At 43.6% G+C, this 14,136-nt stretch overlaps 1 protein-coding gene across 4 annotated transcripts in view; it reads right to left on the reverse strand.

Moving 5' to 3' along the window:
- Positions 1 to 14,136, reverse strand: part of RARB (retinoic acid receptor beta) — a 1,138,330-nt gene that overhangs the window by 746,367 nt on the left and 377,827 nt on the right. The window contains exon 1 of one of the 4 annotated variants that reach the window (XM_020881580.2): positions 8,671 to 8,826. The exons of the other annotated variants lie outside the window; for them this stretch is intronic. The gene's annotated coding sequence lies outside the window, so the exon portion shown is untranslated. Of the gene's footprint in view, positions 1 to 8,670; positions 8,827 to 14,136 lie in introns of those variants that run through there. 4 annotated transcript variants of the gene reach the window in all.

Here is a 14,136-nt window from a genome sequence, read left to right on the forward strand (position 1 = left end):
GAAGCATTTTCCGTGCAAAGAATTGTCCAGATACTTGAAGAAGTGGTCATTGGTTAGTGAGAGGTCAGGTGAATATGGCAGATGAGGCAAAACTTTGTAGCCCAATTTGTTCAACGTTTGAAGCAATGGTTGTGTGATGTACAGTCGGGTGTTGTCTTGGAGAAGAATTGGGCCCTTTCTGCTGACCAATGCTGGCTGCAGGTGTTGCAGTTCGGTGCATCTCATCGATTTACTGAGCATAGTTCTCAGATGGAATGGTTTTGCTGGGATTCAGAAAGCTGGAGTGGATCAAACGGGCAGCAGACCACAAGTAACCTTTACCTTTTCTGGGTGCAAGTCTGGCTTTGGGAGGTGCTTTCAAGCTTCTTCTCCATACAACCACTGAACTGGTCATCGCTGGTTGTTGTATAAAATCCACTTTTTATCCTATGTCACAATCTGATCAAGAAATGGTTCATTGTTGTTGCACAGAATAAGAGACGATGACACTTCAAAACAACAATATTTTGATTTTTGGCCAGCTCACGAGGCACCCACTTATCAACCTTTTTCACCTCTCAAATTTGCTTCAAGTGCTGAATGGCTTTAGAATGGTTGATACTGAATTCTTCAGCAACTTCTCATGTAGTTGTAAGAGGATCAGCTTCGATGATTGTTCTCAGTTCGTTGTTGTCACCTTCCACTTTACTTCTCATCTTCATGGCTCCCATCTCCTTTGCAAAACTTCTTGAACCACATCAGCAATTGCTGGGCCAAACGCACTGTTGTTGTGAGTTGTCTCCACTACTTTATGACCCATTTTGAACTCAAATAAGAAAATTGCTTGAATTTGCTTTTTATCTAACATTATTTCCATAGTCCAAAATACATATAAATAGCAAGTAATAAGTCATTAGCAAAAAAAAAAAAAGAGAAATGTGCATTAAAATGATGTATATATAGCATAACCACATTTATTTAAGAATGTATTCTAATATCAAATGGCAAAGTTCAACAATGCCAAAACCTCAATTATTTTCACACCAATCTAATACACACACACATACGATGGAATATTCCTCAGTCACAAAAAAGAATGAAATAATATCATTTGTAGTAACATGGATGGATCTAAAGATTATCGTACAAAGTGAAGTAGATCAGACAAAGAAGGACAAATATATGATATTACTTACACGTGGAATCTAAAATACAACACAAATGAACATAACCACAAAAGAGAGACTCACAGACATAGAGGACAGACTTGTGGCTGAGGCAGAGGGAGAGGGATGGGCTGGGAGTTTAGGGTTCACAGATATAAACCAGCATTTACAGAATGGATCAACAGCAAGGTCCTACTGTGTAATCAGGGATCTATACCCAGTCCTGTGATAAACCATAATGGAAAAGAATATGAAAGATAGTATATATGTGTATAACTGAGTCACTTAGCTATACAGCAGAAATTAACACAACACTGTAAAACAGTTATACTTCAATATTTTTAATTGAAAAAAATGGTTGAGCAAATCAAATAATTCTTTGCATTCACAACACGGCTAACTCTGTGGTGCAGGAGGCCTAGCCTTCAGCCTGTCTCAGCTTTCGGCATGCCTTCCTGACTGAGCTTAATCATCTTCCACTTGAACACTTAGAGGCCACTGTAAGGTTATTTACTGGCCCAATTTCAATACTGTTGTGTCTCAGGGAGTAGGGAGGCCAAAGGGAGAGAGAGAGATGTGGGAACAGCTGGTACACGGAACAATCAGAACACATACACCATTTGTCCATTAAGTTCACTGTCTTATATGAGTGTGGCTTGTAATAGTCCCAAATAATTACAATGGAAATTTCAAAGATCGCTGATTATAGATCACTATAACAAACACAATAATAATGGAAAAATTTGAAAATATCACAAGAATAACCAAAATATGGCAGAGAGACATGAAATGAGCAAATATTGTTGGAAAAATGGTGCTGATGCAGAGTTGCCTCAAGCCTTCAATTTGTGAAAAATACGATACTGCAAAGCACAATAAAGCAAGGTATGTCTGCACATCTCCCTGGTGGCAGCAAAAGGGAGAACAAGCCTGTCTCTACATGTTATTCAGCTCAGTTTAAATGACAGTCCTTTGAAAAGCCTCACCCCACACTCTTAGCTCAAACCTCGGCTATAATTTGCACCATTTCGGTTTGTTCTCATTAGCCACTGGTCTCCATAATAGCAAGTGCTGCATCTTCCTTACCTTTGTTTCTCTGGCATCTAACACATACTTAATATATTGTGGTTACTCCAGAAATATGCTGGATAATTGATTCACCTTCTTACTGATGTAATTTATCATTGCTAGTCAAAAGCAGGCTGACTAGCTAAGTCACAGAACTTTCTGAGTCATCATCACTGAAAGGCACAGGCTCACGTTAAGCAGACTAAAGCTACCGCTGTGCTTGTCCTTTTGAAGTCCCTGGCTTATTTGAAAAACAAATGGAAGCGTTATAAACATTATTCCTAGAAAATGCACAGGGCTACATGCATAAAAAGCAATTTTTTGTATGCAAGCATTTTTATTTCATTAGGAGAAGATATTTGCAATAAAAAGCCCTATTGTATTCATCTCTATATCTTATAATACCTTGCACAGAGTGGGTGGTCAAAAGATTAAAGCTATGAATAACACCTTGAACATTTAGATGAATACTAGGCAATCCATTCTAAATATTCCTTTTATTCCTCTATTTACAGATTTGGTTTACTTGACAAATCTGGGCAACCATACATAAATATTGTCCTATTGAAACAAAATCTCTCCCAGGGACCACCCTGATGTTTGTCAAGGTCAAGACAGCAAATGAATTCACATCGTTCAGGCGCAAATTAATTCCACGTGGTTAATGAAAATCATCTGTAAAGTTGTCTTTAAGCAGCGTCTCACTATTGGAGCTCAAAGGTTCTCCCTTTAGGCAGATATGGAAGAGACTCTTGCTTGATAGCTAAATGTCACCCTGGTGCTATACATTAGTGTGGTACAGGAAACAGAACTCTCTGGAATCAGCTACTCTGAATATGGCCACTCTGCAGACTTGGAGGACAGCATCCTGAAAAAAAAGCAATCATCCCAAGATCACTCTCAGCATTGTATCCTGGAGAAGGCTTCAGACCTCTAACATCTGACTCCACCTAACATTAGATCATTAACTGAATTCAACATCATGCTTTACGTGTGCATCTTTTATATTTCTTTAATGGCATATATTACACATGAATCCATGCTGGAGAAAAAAAATACAAAGGTAACTAATGCTCCTTGCATTTTATAGATAGGAAAGCACTTCAGGAATTTTCTTGGTAAATCTTTGGTGAAGTCATAATCCCTTGATTTGACCAGGGGAGGTCACCGATTCCTTTGAGAAGGAAATGAAAGTGTCCTGGTTATTTTCCCTGGAAAATGTTTACTGAAAAACTCACGAAAAGCACATATTTTACCTATTGGTTGATGTCGCAAAATTTAAACCACAGTATATGCTGAAAAGTATCTTTAAGTCTCAATCTAGTCTCCTCCATCAGTCCCATCCATTTGGCTGGTGAAGGGAAACTGTTGAGCAGTTTATACCATCATTGCATAAGCCCCTACGGAGTGTATTCAGCTCTACTTTATAACAAGGTACCATCATCTCTCAGAGCAGCCTCGCCTCAGCCTTCCACCTAGAGCCTGTTTTCTCCCTAGGACAGCAACAGATGCAGGATTAAGGGAAAGCTACCCACATCCCTCTTTTTTCCTAAGATGACATCAAGTGAACTGGAGACGGTGTGTCACTATCTACCTGTCTCAGAGTGGAAGAGTCAGGCTCCCTGGGGACCATGTCTTGGGCCCTGGAGCGTCCCCTGTTGATGTGTGCTGATGGCTGAACCCACTCTCTGCCTCCCCACAAGCTCTTAGTCCCTCAGAGCCCCAGCTGTGCTGCCAGTGGACTTGGACCAGCCTTCTCAGCAGCTCTCTCTCTCTTCATGCCCATAATCCCCGCTGGCAAGCTCTCAGCCACCCTCTTACCTGCTTCCAGATACGTGTCCAGAGTCAAGCATGACTCGGGAAGTTTCAGCTCCAGAGGCATGCTCCTGGCTGTGAGCAGCCTGCACAGTGGGGCTCCCCACCATCTCTGGAGGTCAGCAGGTGAAGCTCTGGCTCTGTCTTTACTTCTCCCTTCACTTACTCTAAAACGTTTGACCCTTTTTTTCCCCTCTTCTCATAGGCCAGAAAATGGTTAGATTTTTCTTTAGCACCCCTGTGTCTGTTCATGTTGCCTGACTTTTTTTCACTATTAATGCCAATATTTAACTATCCATAAAGAGAAATTCTGATAAAGTCAAATGATGGTTAGCATTAACTACCTGCTTACAGGAATAGGGATGGGTAAGGAGTGGGTGGGAGAAGGCAATGGCATCCCACTCCAGTACTCTTGCCTGGGAAATCCCATGGACGGAGGAGCCTGGTAGGCTGCAGTCCATGGGGTCACTAAGAGTCGGACACGACTGAGCGACGTCACTTTCACTTTTCACTTTCATGCACTGGAGAAGGAAATGGCAACCCACTCCAGTGTTCTTGCCTGGAGAATCCCAGGGACAGGAGCCTGCCGTCTGGACAGACGCCCTGGTGGGCTGCCGTCTATGGGGTTGCACAGAGTCGGACATGACTGACGTGACTTAGCAGCAGCAGCAGCAGCAAGGAGTGGGTAGCATTTGCTAGATGTTTATGATCCACTGAGAAATGCATACAAAGCACTTAAGATAGTGATAGGTTGTTGCAGAGCCATGAAAGACACCGGGATTCTTGGCCTCTGGAGGAAAGGAATTCAATCCAGGGCCAGTGAGGAGGCTTAATCCCTCAGAACTTTTGTGTGACAAAGTTTTATTGAAGTCTAAAAGAGAAAGAGAAAGCTTCTGACACAGACATCAGAAGGGGGCAGAAAGAGTGCCACCCCACTAGTTTTTAGCAAGCAGTTTTATGACTGTTAGAAAGCTATTGATCAAATAAGAGAGAGACCGCAAGGCTGATGGAGTTTCACCAGGCCCCTCTCCCACAATGTGCATTTTTGAGATAGGATGGCACGAGGTGTGTCATCCCCCAGCCATAAAACAATTGATATCAATACTGGTCTGTTGGGCTATTATCAGTCCAAGGTCTGGGAAAAGAAAAAAAAGTTAGTCTTAGGTGGAACCATTTTGAGGAAAGGCAAATTCCAAACCAAATACATAGTTTCATTAACATAGCTTAAGAAAAATATTTCCATAAGAAAAACACATTGGTTAGCTCCAGGTTTGAGAAAAGTTAAGTTCAGGAGAAACCAGGTGTCGTCATGGCAACACAGAATTTTAAGAGAAACCTCCTTTTAATTTTGTATAGAGAAGGAAAAAAAACCTGACACTTGTAGCTTGCTTCCTTCTACCGCTTGAGGGAGAGAAAAAAAATGTCTGATACTTGCAGCCTATTTCCTCCATTTGGAGACCCCTGGCCTTCCCGCCTGTTACTCTCTCAGTAGTATCTCATAATACCCAAAACTAACCTGTAAGTAAAGGGGGGGGGGGGTGGCTTCCCAGTGGTGCTAGTGGTAAAGAATCCATCTGCCAGTGCAGGAGATGCAAGAGACATAGGTTAGATCCTTGGGTCAGGAAGATCCCTTGGAAAAGGAAATAGTAACCCACTCCAGTATTCGTGCCGAGGAAGTCCCATGGACAGAGGAACCTGGCGGGATACAGTCCATGTGGTTGCAAAGAATCAGACATGACTGAGAGACTCAGCACAGACACAGAACTATAAGAGAGATGATGTCATTCTTCTCACTCCGGAGATGGAAAACTGAAGCACAACTAGGCTAAGTACCTCACCAAGGCCACTCAGCCAGAAAGCAGACAGACAAGACTCAAGTGCAGGCTGTCTGAGCTCCAGAACCCACGGTGTGAATGGATACACATCATGGATCACCTCTAGCGTGACTGAAATGAAGCACTGCTTTGAGGACAACTAGGTAAAATGCCATGCAACATCATTGAAAATTAAAACGTACCGTCCTTGGTGGGATTACTTTTTTCCATCTAGTACTTCGTTTGCTTAAAATCAAAATTTATGGGCTATATTGGTCACAATGTTGCAGACAGATTTAAATGCACTTAGCTTTTCCACATCCATTTTAACCTTGGTGCTACTTTACTTACAAGGGTTAAACCATAGTTTACTGAGGCTGCTGACAGATATCCATCCCAAGACACCCCTTGTTATCCCTGTTTTACAGGTAAAGAGATGGAGGCTCCACATGGTCCAATCATGTGCCTAAGGTCACAGAGCGGGTAAGTGAACCCAAACTCAAGCTACATCTGTCAGACTCCAGAGGCCCCAGCCCCCATCGTACAATAGTGATGAGCCGTGTAGAAGCACCTACACAAACAACTAGACCTTTGTTCGATAACAAGAGCAACTCTGCCCAGCAACCCATACCCAGGTGCAGTGCATACACAGCATCGCCTTCAGAGTCATCTGGACCACACCCCATTGTGGGGATCACAGAGACTGAAGCTCACAGGTGTATGCCTCTGGCCACCCTTCTTACAGGACCGGACACCTGGGGACACTGGGACAAGAGGGAGCCATGTCGTCTGGCCCACTGTCTCACCAGAAGTGCTGACCACTACCTCCTGGGGCAAAGTAAGAGCGGCCACACTGGGGCTTCTTACGCTCACCAACCTCCAGGGGTCGACACTCGCGTTCTCCAGCATCACTTTCGGCCTGGACGAGGAAGGTGGCCAGCCCCGTGAGATAAGCAGACAGACTGGAAAAGCCTCAGATAACGAGCACTGCCTGACAAAATGGAATGAGTGTGCTTGATCTGAGTTCAAGAACAGGCACCAGGGACACCCAAGTGCAAAAGGGTCCCAAGGTTGGTACGCAACTGGTGACTTGACCTGTCCCAGTCAGCACTGGTTTCTCTGAAGTGGACTGGAGGGCACCTGTGGGATGCTCACAAGACCAGGAATCCTGTCACCATTCTGTCTCTCTGCTTGGGTAGGGGGCCTTGGGTGAGGCTTCATGAACCTCCACCAAGGGGCTATCCTGGCATCAGCCCAGAACAGCAGTTGCCTGCTGATCTGGAGAGCACCCCCAGGGATCCCTCGTGCCTCTAGCCCTCACCAGCAGGAAGTCTGAAAACTCCTCCTTTTGGGCTGAGAGGAGGAAAGAGAAGACCCTGCCACCCGCTAAAGGGCCCGAGAAGTCAGGAACTAACAGAGCTAAGCTGCTCCCAACTGGAGGCCTCCCCTCTAACCTCCTGTGGGATATTCCAACTGTGGAGGGGCTATTTCAAATGCAGGCCACGACAAATTCAAGGGGAACCTCCAGTTATATCATAGCTCATGCCCTTTGGATGCCTCCTGTTTGAATCTTTTGAGAAATCCTTTAACCGTTTGGTGCTCGTTCCAAATTTCCTGAACCAGAAATCTTACCAGGCTCAAATCTTGTGGCTTGTGCGTGCCTACAAATCACTCCAACCACCCCACTGCTAGTTGGAAACAAATCCCTACACCTTGAAAGCAGAACATCTAAGATAAAGGAACCAAATGTCCTCCATCCTGAAGGACAGCCCATTAGCATGCATCCCAGCAGAACTAAAAGTTTTGGGGGGTATCACTCCTTGACCCCAAAACATGTAACCTTCCTTTGTAACACAGACTGGCCCTGAGAGATGAGAGAGTTGGCCCATCAATTGGTCTCTAAGTTACGTTGCTTCTGATTGCCTTGCTCTGCATGCAGTAACCCTGAGCGATAAGTTAAAGTCAAGTGCATTTGGACTCCTGGCTGGTAGACCTACTCCCTGGGCACAAGAGAAGGAATACCTGAGACCCCTTGAAATGGAACAACTCAAGCAAGCATCCCCGACCCCAGGTGGGAAGAAACCACGAGAGCCTCACAGAAAATGGGAACAGGTGTTGCCCACACCCACACACCTGGTTGGACCTCTCCTCACCTGGAACAGGAGGCCAGGTGACCCTAAAACTCTGAAAACTGGCAGCTCACCCCTGAGCAGGACAGAGCGCACCTGGGGACTCTGACCACCCGTCTGCCCCGAAGCTTCAGACGTCACTCCATGGGGACATCACACTCGAGGGCAGAGGCCCCGAGCCCCAGTTGCCAGAGATGCCACCTGAGGCAACAACCCCTGGACCACCTGTGCAAACCTGTCTCTGGCCTGAACCTTCCCAAAATCCACCACCACGTCACGGGGGACACGCCGGCCACGGCGGTGACCCTGGGCAGCAGGGCACCCTTACCCGCAGGCCAAAGACCGAGGTACCTTCATTTTTAGAAAAAAATCTGACACGTGGTTGTCTTGCTAACACTGGGTCCACACATCCTAAGTCATCTGGAGACCTTCGTCTCTAAATCTTCAGTGGGTGGGCACTCAGGGCCCCAGTGCTGAGGCCTGTTAACAAACGCGTCTAATGATAGACGGGGGGAGCTCCGCTGGTCTCCGGGTGGGTAGGACGCAACTCCCCGCTCCCCAAAACCACGGGACGCTGTTCGGAAGATGGACCTTCGACCCTCAAGAATGAGGAGTTGGATGAAAAACACAGAAGGATTTTTCTACAGCAAAGCCCATTCACAATTCCAGAGAGACGCGGGTAATACAATAAAGTCTAACCTTTCTACTCCTTGGTGCTGGGTCTACTTTCAGTTGTTGACAGAGGGCTGAGGGCAGAGGCCTTGCCCAGGGCCCTTCTGACGAGAGTTCTGGGTGTGAAATAGCTGCGCAGACACCTCAGCTCTGGACACTCAAGGCAAGATGACGGCCGCGCGGCCAAGTATACAGACCCCGCAAGGCCTCGCGAGAACTCCGCCCGCCGTGCCCGCTGACGAGGTCCTGTGACGTAGCCCCAGCTGTGGCCTGCTTAGGAAAAGCTGTGCTCTGGGGCGAGACTCCCGCCTCCGCAGGCCCGGAGGGAAGAGCAAAGCTTCCCCTCTGCTTCTGGAAAAAAGAAAGTGGGTCTTGAGTTTCTTGGAATTCCCCCTTCTCCTTTTAACTGTGAGAGACTAAGCTGAGGAACTTCACAGTCAGCCATGGCCAGGGACGTGACAAGTGAGAAACGCCTGCAGGCTGAGGCGCAGCACCGAGCAGGAAGCGGGGAAAGTCTCTAGCCCTCTCCCGGAACCGCTGTGGCCCGCGCGCGGGGGGCAAGTGCTGTCACATGGCGCCGTTACACCTGAGGAGGGCGATGACACTCCCAGTGCCTGCCGAGAGAGGAGTGGATAAAGATGTGGTGTACATATATGTGTGTGTGTGTTTAGTCATTGAGTTGTGTCCGACTCTGCCACCCCGTGAACTGCAGCCAGCCAGGCTCCTCTGTCCAAGGAGTTTTCCAGGCAAGAATATTGGAGTGGGTTGCCATTTCCTATGCCATTGTATATATATACAATGGAATACTAGTCAGCTGTAAAAAGAATGAAATAATTCCATTTGCCGCAACATGGATGGACCTAGAGATTATTATATTAAGTGAAGTCAGAAAGAGAAAGACAAATATCATGATATCATTTATATGTGGAATCTAAACATGATACAAATGAACTTATTTACAAAACAGAAACAGACTCACAGACACAGAAAACAAATTTATGGCTACCAAGGGAGGAAGCAGGAGATGGGGGCAGGGAGGGATAAAGTAGGAGCTTGGGATAAATATATACACACTACTATATATAAAATAGACAATTAATAAGGACCTACTGTACAGCACAGAGAACTCAATATTCTGTAATAACCTATGGTGAAAAATAATCTGAAAAAGAATATATATATAAATATATGCACATATATATATGTGTGTGTATTGATGTATAACTGAATCAATTTGCTGTATACCTAAAACTAACATGACACTGTAAATTAACTATATTTCAATAAAAAATTTTAATGATACTAAGTGTAACACATCAAAAGAAAAAAGAGTGATAACCTCTCGGGTATGAAAAGAGTGAGTGCATCCATGTCAAGACAAGTAGAAGTAAACCATAATCACACCAGGGTTGCCTGAATTGTTTACCATTTTCATCTAGTCATGCAGAGTTGTTATAAACATAGTCACAGTGTGTACTACTGATGGCACAATAACATTGAATGGGCTACACAAACATTTATTATTAAAGATTTTTTCGTGACAGTCCAAGAAACTTTTGATTTCAGATTCTTCTTTTCTTATGTTCTTAGTCTGAAGGTAACTGCTTTGAATAATCTCCCCAGATTCTCAACAATCCTACTAATAATATGAAACTTTTCTTATTTCCAGAATCCGTCTCTATCTTGGACCACCTGTTTAAAAAAACTGCAAAAATTAGAATTTGTATCTTTATTGCATATACCTTTAAAATGTGTATGTGCAGATGCACAAACTTGTGCCCATAATTTCATCAACATAAAAATGTCTTTGGAAATAATAAAATTATGATTTACGCCTGTTATTTCTCGAGCTGATTTTCACAACTTTAACAAACATAAAGTAATAAAAAATGTAAACACTGTAGTAATTGAAGGTTGAAAGCATGAGTTTTTCAAGACATGATTTTTACAAAAAACTTGACTGTCTCTCCTGCTTCAGTTCATCAGTAAAAACCCTGTAGGTGAATACACGAGGTTGGCTCTCTTATCGGTGAAATTCAACCATCCAGGAAGAAGTGCTCAAAGGAAGCAAAACTACTAAAAGAAGTGACAATGGTTTTGTGGCAAGAGCATGCACATCAGCAGTGAAAGGAAAAAGGAAAAATAAATGAAAAGACATAGAAGCCCGAGGATCCCAAGCATCCACATTTTGTGGGTTGGATTGTGTACAGTGAGCTGTCACGGAATGCCGCACACGGTTGTCACATCTTGCCCTCAGCAGATCATCCCCTTGTCTATTTGCAAAATTCTCAATAATTCCATTATCCAATTAGAGAAGGAAATAAACAATATCGCCCAGAGGAAATTAGTCAGACATTTCCTGTTTTCCAGCTCAGTAAGATCCAGGACTGTCAGCTGTAAAGTGAGGTGAACTTACTACAAATGGACGGAGTTGAACCACAGGCCTGAAGCAAGGTTTCTGTACACACCCTACAAAGCAGGTTAAACTACAAAAGCTGAAACAAGAATACAGGCACCCTCTACCTCTTTTATTCTACAACTCCTCTCTCCTCTGTGCCCATAATATACAAAACACCAGACTGCTTTATACCCAGCAACTGAAAGCCCTTCTATGTCCATCTTTATAAATCCCTGGTAGTTCAACTGGTAAAGAACCCACCTGCAATGCAGGAGACCCTGGCTTGATTCCCGGGTGGGGAAGATCCCTGGAGAAGGGATAGGCTCTCCACTCCAGTATTCTTGGGCTTCCCTGGTGGCTCAGTTGGTAAAGAATGCCTGCAATTCAGGAGACCTGGGTTTGATTCCTAGGTTGGGACGATCCCCAGGGGAAGGGAACGGATACCCAGTCCAGTATTCTGGCCTGGAGAATTCCATGGACTGTATAGTCCATGGGGTTGCAATTAGTCGGATACGCCAGAGCGACTTTCACTTTTCACTTTATAAATAATACTAACATCTACCGAGCACATACTACATGCCAGAGATCACAATTCCCCAACGATGTTTGGGTTAGATCCTATTACTTACTATATTCATTTTACAGCTTATTAAAAAAAAATCATGTGTGTTAAGTAAATTAGATTGCCAGCACTTAAATACAACTTTGGCTGGTCACAGGGCCTTGGCTTTTAGCCACCATGTATGATGTTTGGTGAAGAAAAAGTAAGCTTGGGATTGCCTGGGTTCAAATTCCAGCTCCACCACTAGTACCTCTGTAAGTTACCTTACTTTTCTGTCCTTGTTTTTCATAGGGTTCTGGTGAGTGTTTATCAAATTAATATATATGAAATATAGCATGTGCCAAAAGCTACCAGCTGTTTGCTATTACCGTTATCCTTATTATTGTTGTTGTTCAGTAACTAAGTTGTGTCTGACTCTTTGTGGCCCCATGGACTGCAGCATGCCTTTTCTTCACCATCTCCAGGGGTTTGTAACTGAAAATCCTTCCATAGGAAACCTGAATCTGTAGGTATTTGGAATACACCAATTTTCATGCCTTCATAGCATTAATTTGAAGAAGCAGGAAGGAGAAGAAGCCATGGTTCTTAAGTGAGGAACACTTTTCAAGCCATTAATACTATATTTTGTGTAAAATATGAATCTCAAGTAAGTATTTGTATCTATGAAATTAACCAGTTTATATGAAAAACTCCCAAAGGGACAGAGAATACTTCAGAAGTAATTGGAAACCTCTTGTGAGAACATGGACATATATGGAGGAAAGAAACCTAAAACAACACGGACCTATACATAGGACATAAAGAAAATATATTTATATTTAAAATATAAATTTATGTATATTTATTTAACAAATAGGGTGTCTATTTAACAAATTAACCAATAGGGTGCCTCCTTTATTGTATTGCCTTTTATAGGCAGATATCCTTAGCCTTTATATATGGATGAGGCTGCCGTAAGGGAAGCAAGTTTCATGTAAAGATCCTTTCATCTGGGAGGTCACAGGAGGCTCCTGCAAGTCCCTCTTCTCAATTAAGGATCAGGTGAGCCCAGCTCAACTAAATAATCATCCATGCAGTGCACCATGCCTGGAGAACTCCAGGGAGATGAGTGACTCGGTTCCTCAGGCAAGGGATGAGCAGTGTAATTAGAGAAGCCAGATGTACCCAAGCCACAAATGGAGAACAAGGAATATTTCAATGCCCGAATTTGGCATGCACACAAGAAGTCCCACCAGAGGCTGAGACAGGGCTGCCCAGTCTTAGCTGTGGCTGGCAGGAAGGGTTTCACAGAGAATGTGGGACTTGACCATGAAGAAAATATGTTTTTGGCTTGATAAAAGTCAGCAAGTACCCTACTGTAGAGTTTTGGATCTCTGTCAGCAAAGGAGGGTAGAATTACAAAGTTAAGGTTGCTCTTGAAAATCCCCTAAATCACTCTATAAAGTACATTTTAATATAGAAAATACAAATATAGATGACAGTTTTATAGCACTACTTAATATATATCTATATAGCTCAAATTGCTTAGATTAAAGGCACATATGATACAACTTCACTGTAAAGAATTTAAGGTGGGTTATTTGCAACATTATTCTGACTTCTCTAAAGTCCAAGCAGAAGATCATTCAAGGGACTGCAGACTTTCTTCAAAGAGATTTTTTCTTTATGTCCCGAGGTCTGCTATCTATACCTTAATTTTGTGTCTTACCCAATTCTAGTTTAGTGGTGCTAACACTAGGTCCTACCACCCAAAATTAGGATCCTGAGGTTTTTTCAGTTCATTCTTGATCAAAACTGGGATTCATTCTCATGCCAGTGATTTAGACCTACATTAAGCCATGAAAGACTTCACGCATTCCAGAAGCAATTCTAGGACCAGATCTTTAAAACAATTTTCATTAAAATGGCACAACTCTCCATGGAATATCTTCATTTAAAATTCAGAACCACAGATGCTCAGGTAAAAACAACACTAAGTTCCTATGGTCCAGCCACAGTTCTGATCCTCAAAACCCACTAAGATGACCTTGATCAAACTCTCCCAGTCTTATTTGAGCAACTCCATTCCCAAAGGTAGGCATCTCATTTGATCCATACAAAGTCCCTTATGAATTTCTTCCTCATCGAGCAATCCAATGTCTGTGTCCCTCTTTCATGGATCCTACTTGAATTCTTTCAGGCCAGCAGTCAAAGTCTTCTTTTTTAAAATTAGGACCACCACACAGCCTGTTTCACTTAGTACAGTCCTTGTATATGATGGCTGTTCCCACTTAATCTTTATTATTGATATGTTGTTGTTGGTTAGTCCCCAAGTCTTGTCTGACTCTTTTGCGACCCCATGGACTGTAGCCCACAGGCTCCTCTGTCCATGGGATTCCCCAGGCAGGAATACTGGAGTGGATTGCCATTTCATTCTCCAGGGGATCTTCTCAACCCAGGGATGGAACCAACATTTCCTGCATTGGCAGGCAGATTCTTTACCGCTGAGCCACCAGGAAAACCCAATCATTACGACTCCCTCCCTTTTATTCTT

Source organism: Odocoileus virginianus, chromosome 32 (assembly GCF_023699985.2).
Source record: "Odocoileus virginianus isolate 20LAN1187 ecotype Illinois chromosome 32, Ovbor_1.2, whole genome shotgun sequence".
NCBI classification, from domain to species: domain Eukaryota; kingdom Metazoa; phylum Chordata; class Mammalia; order Artiodactyla; family Cervidae; genus Odocoileus; species Odocoileus virginianus.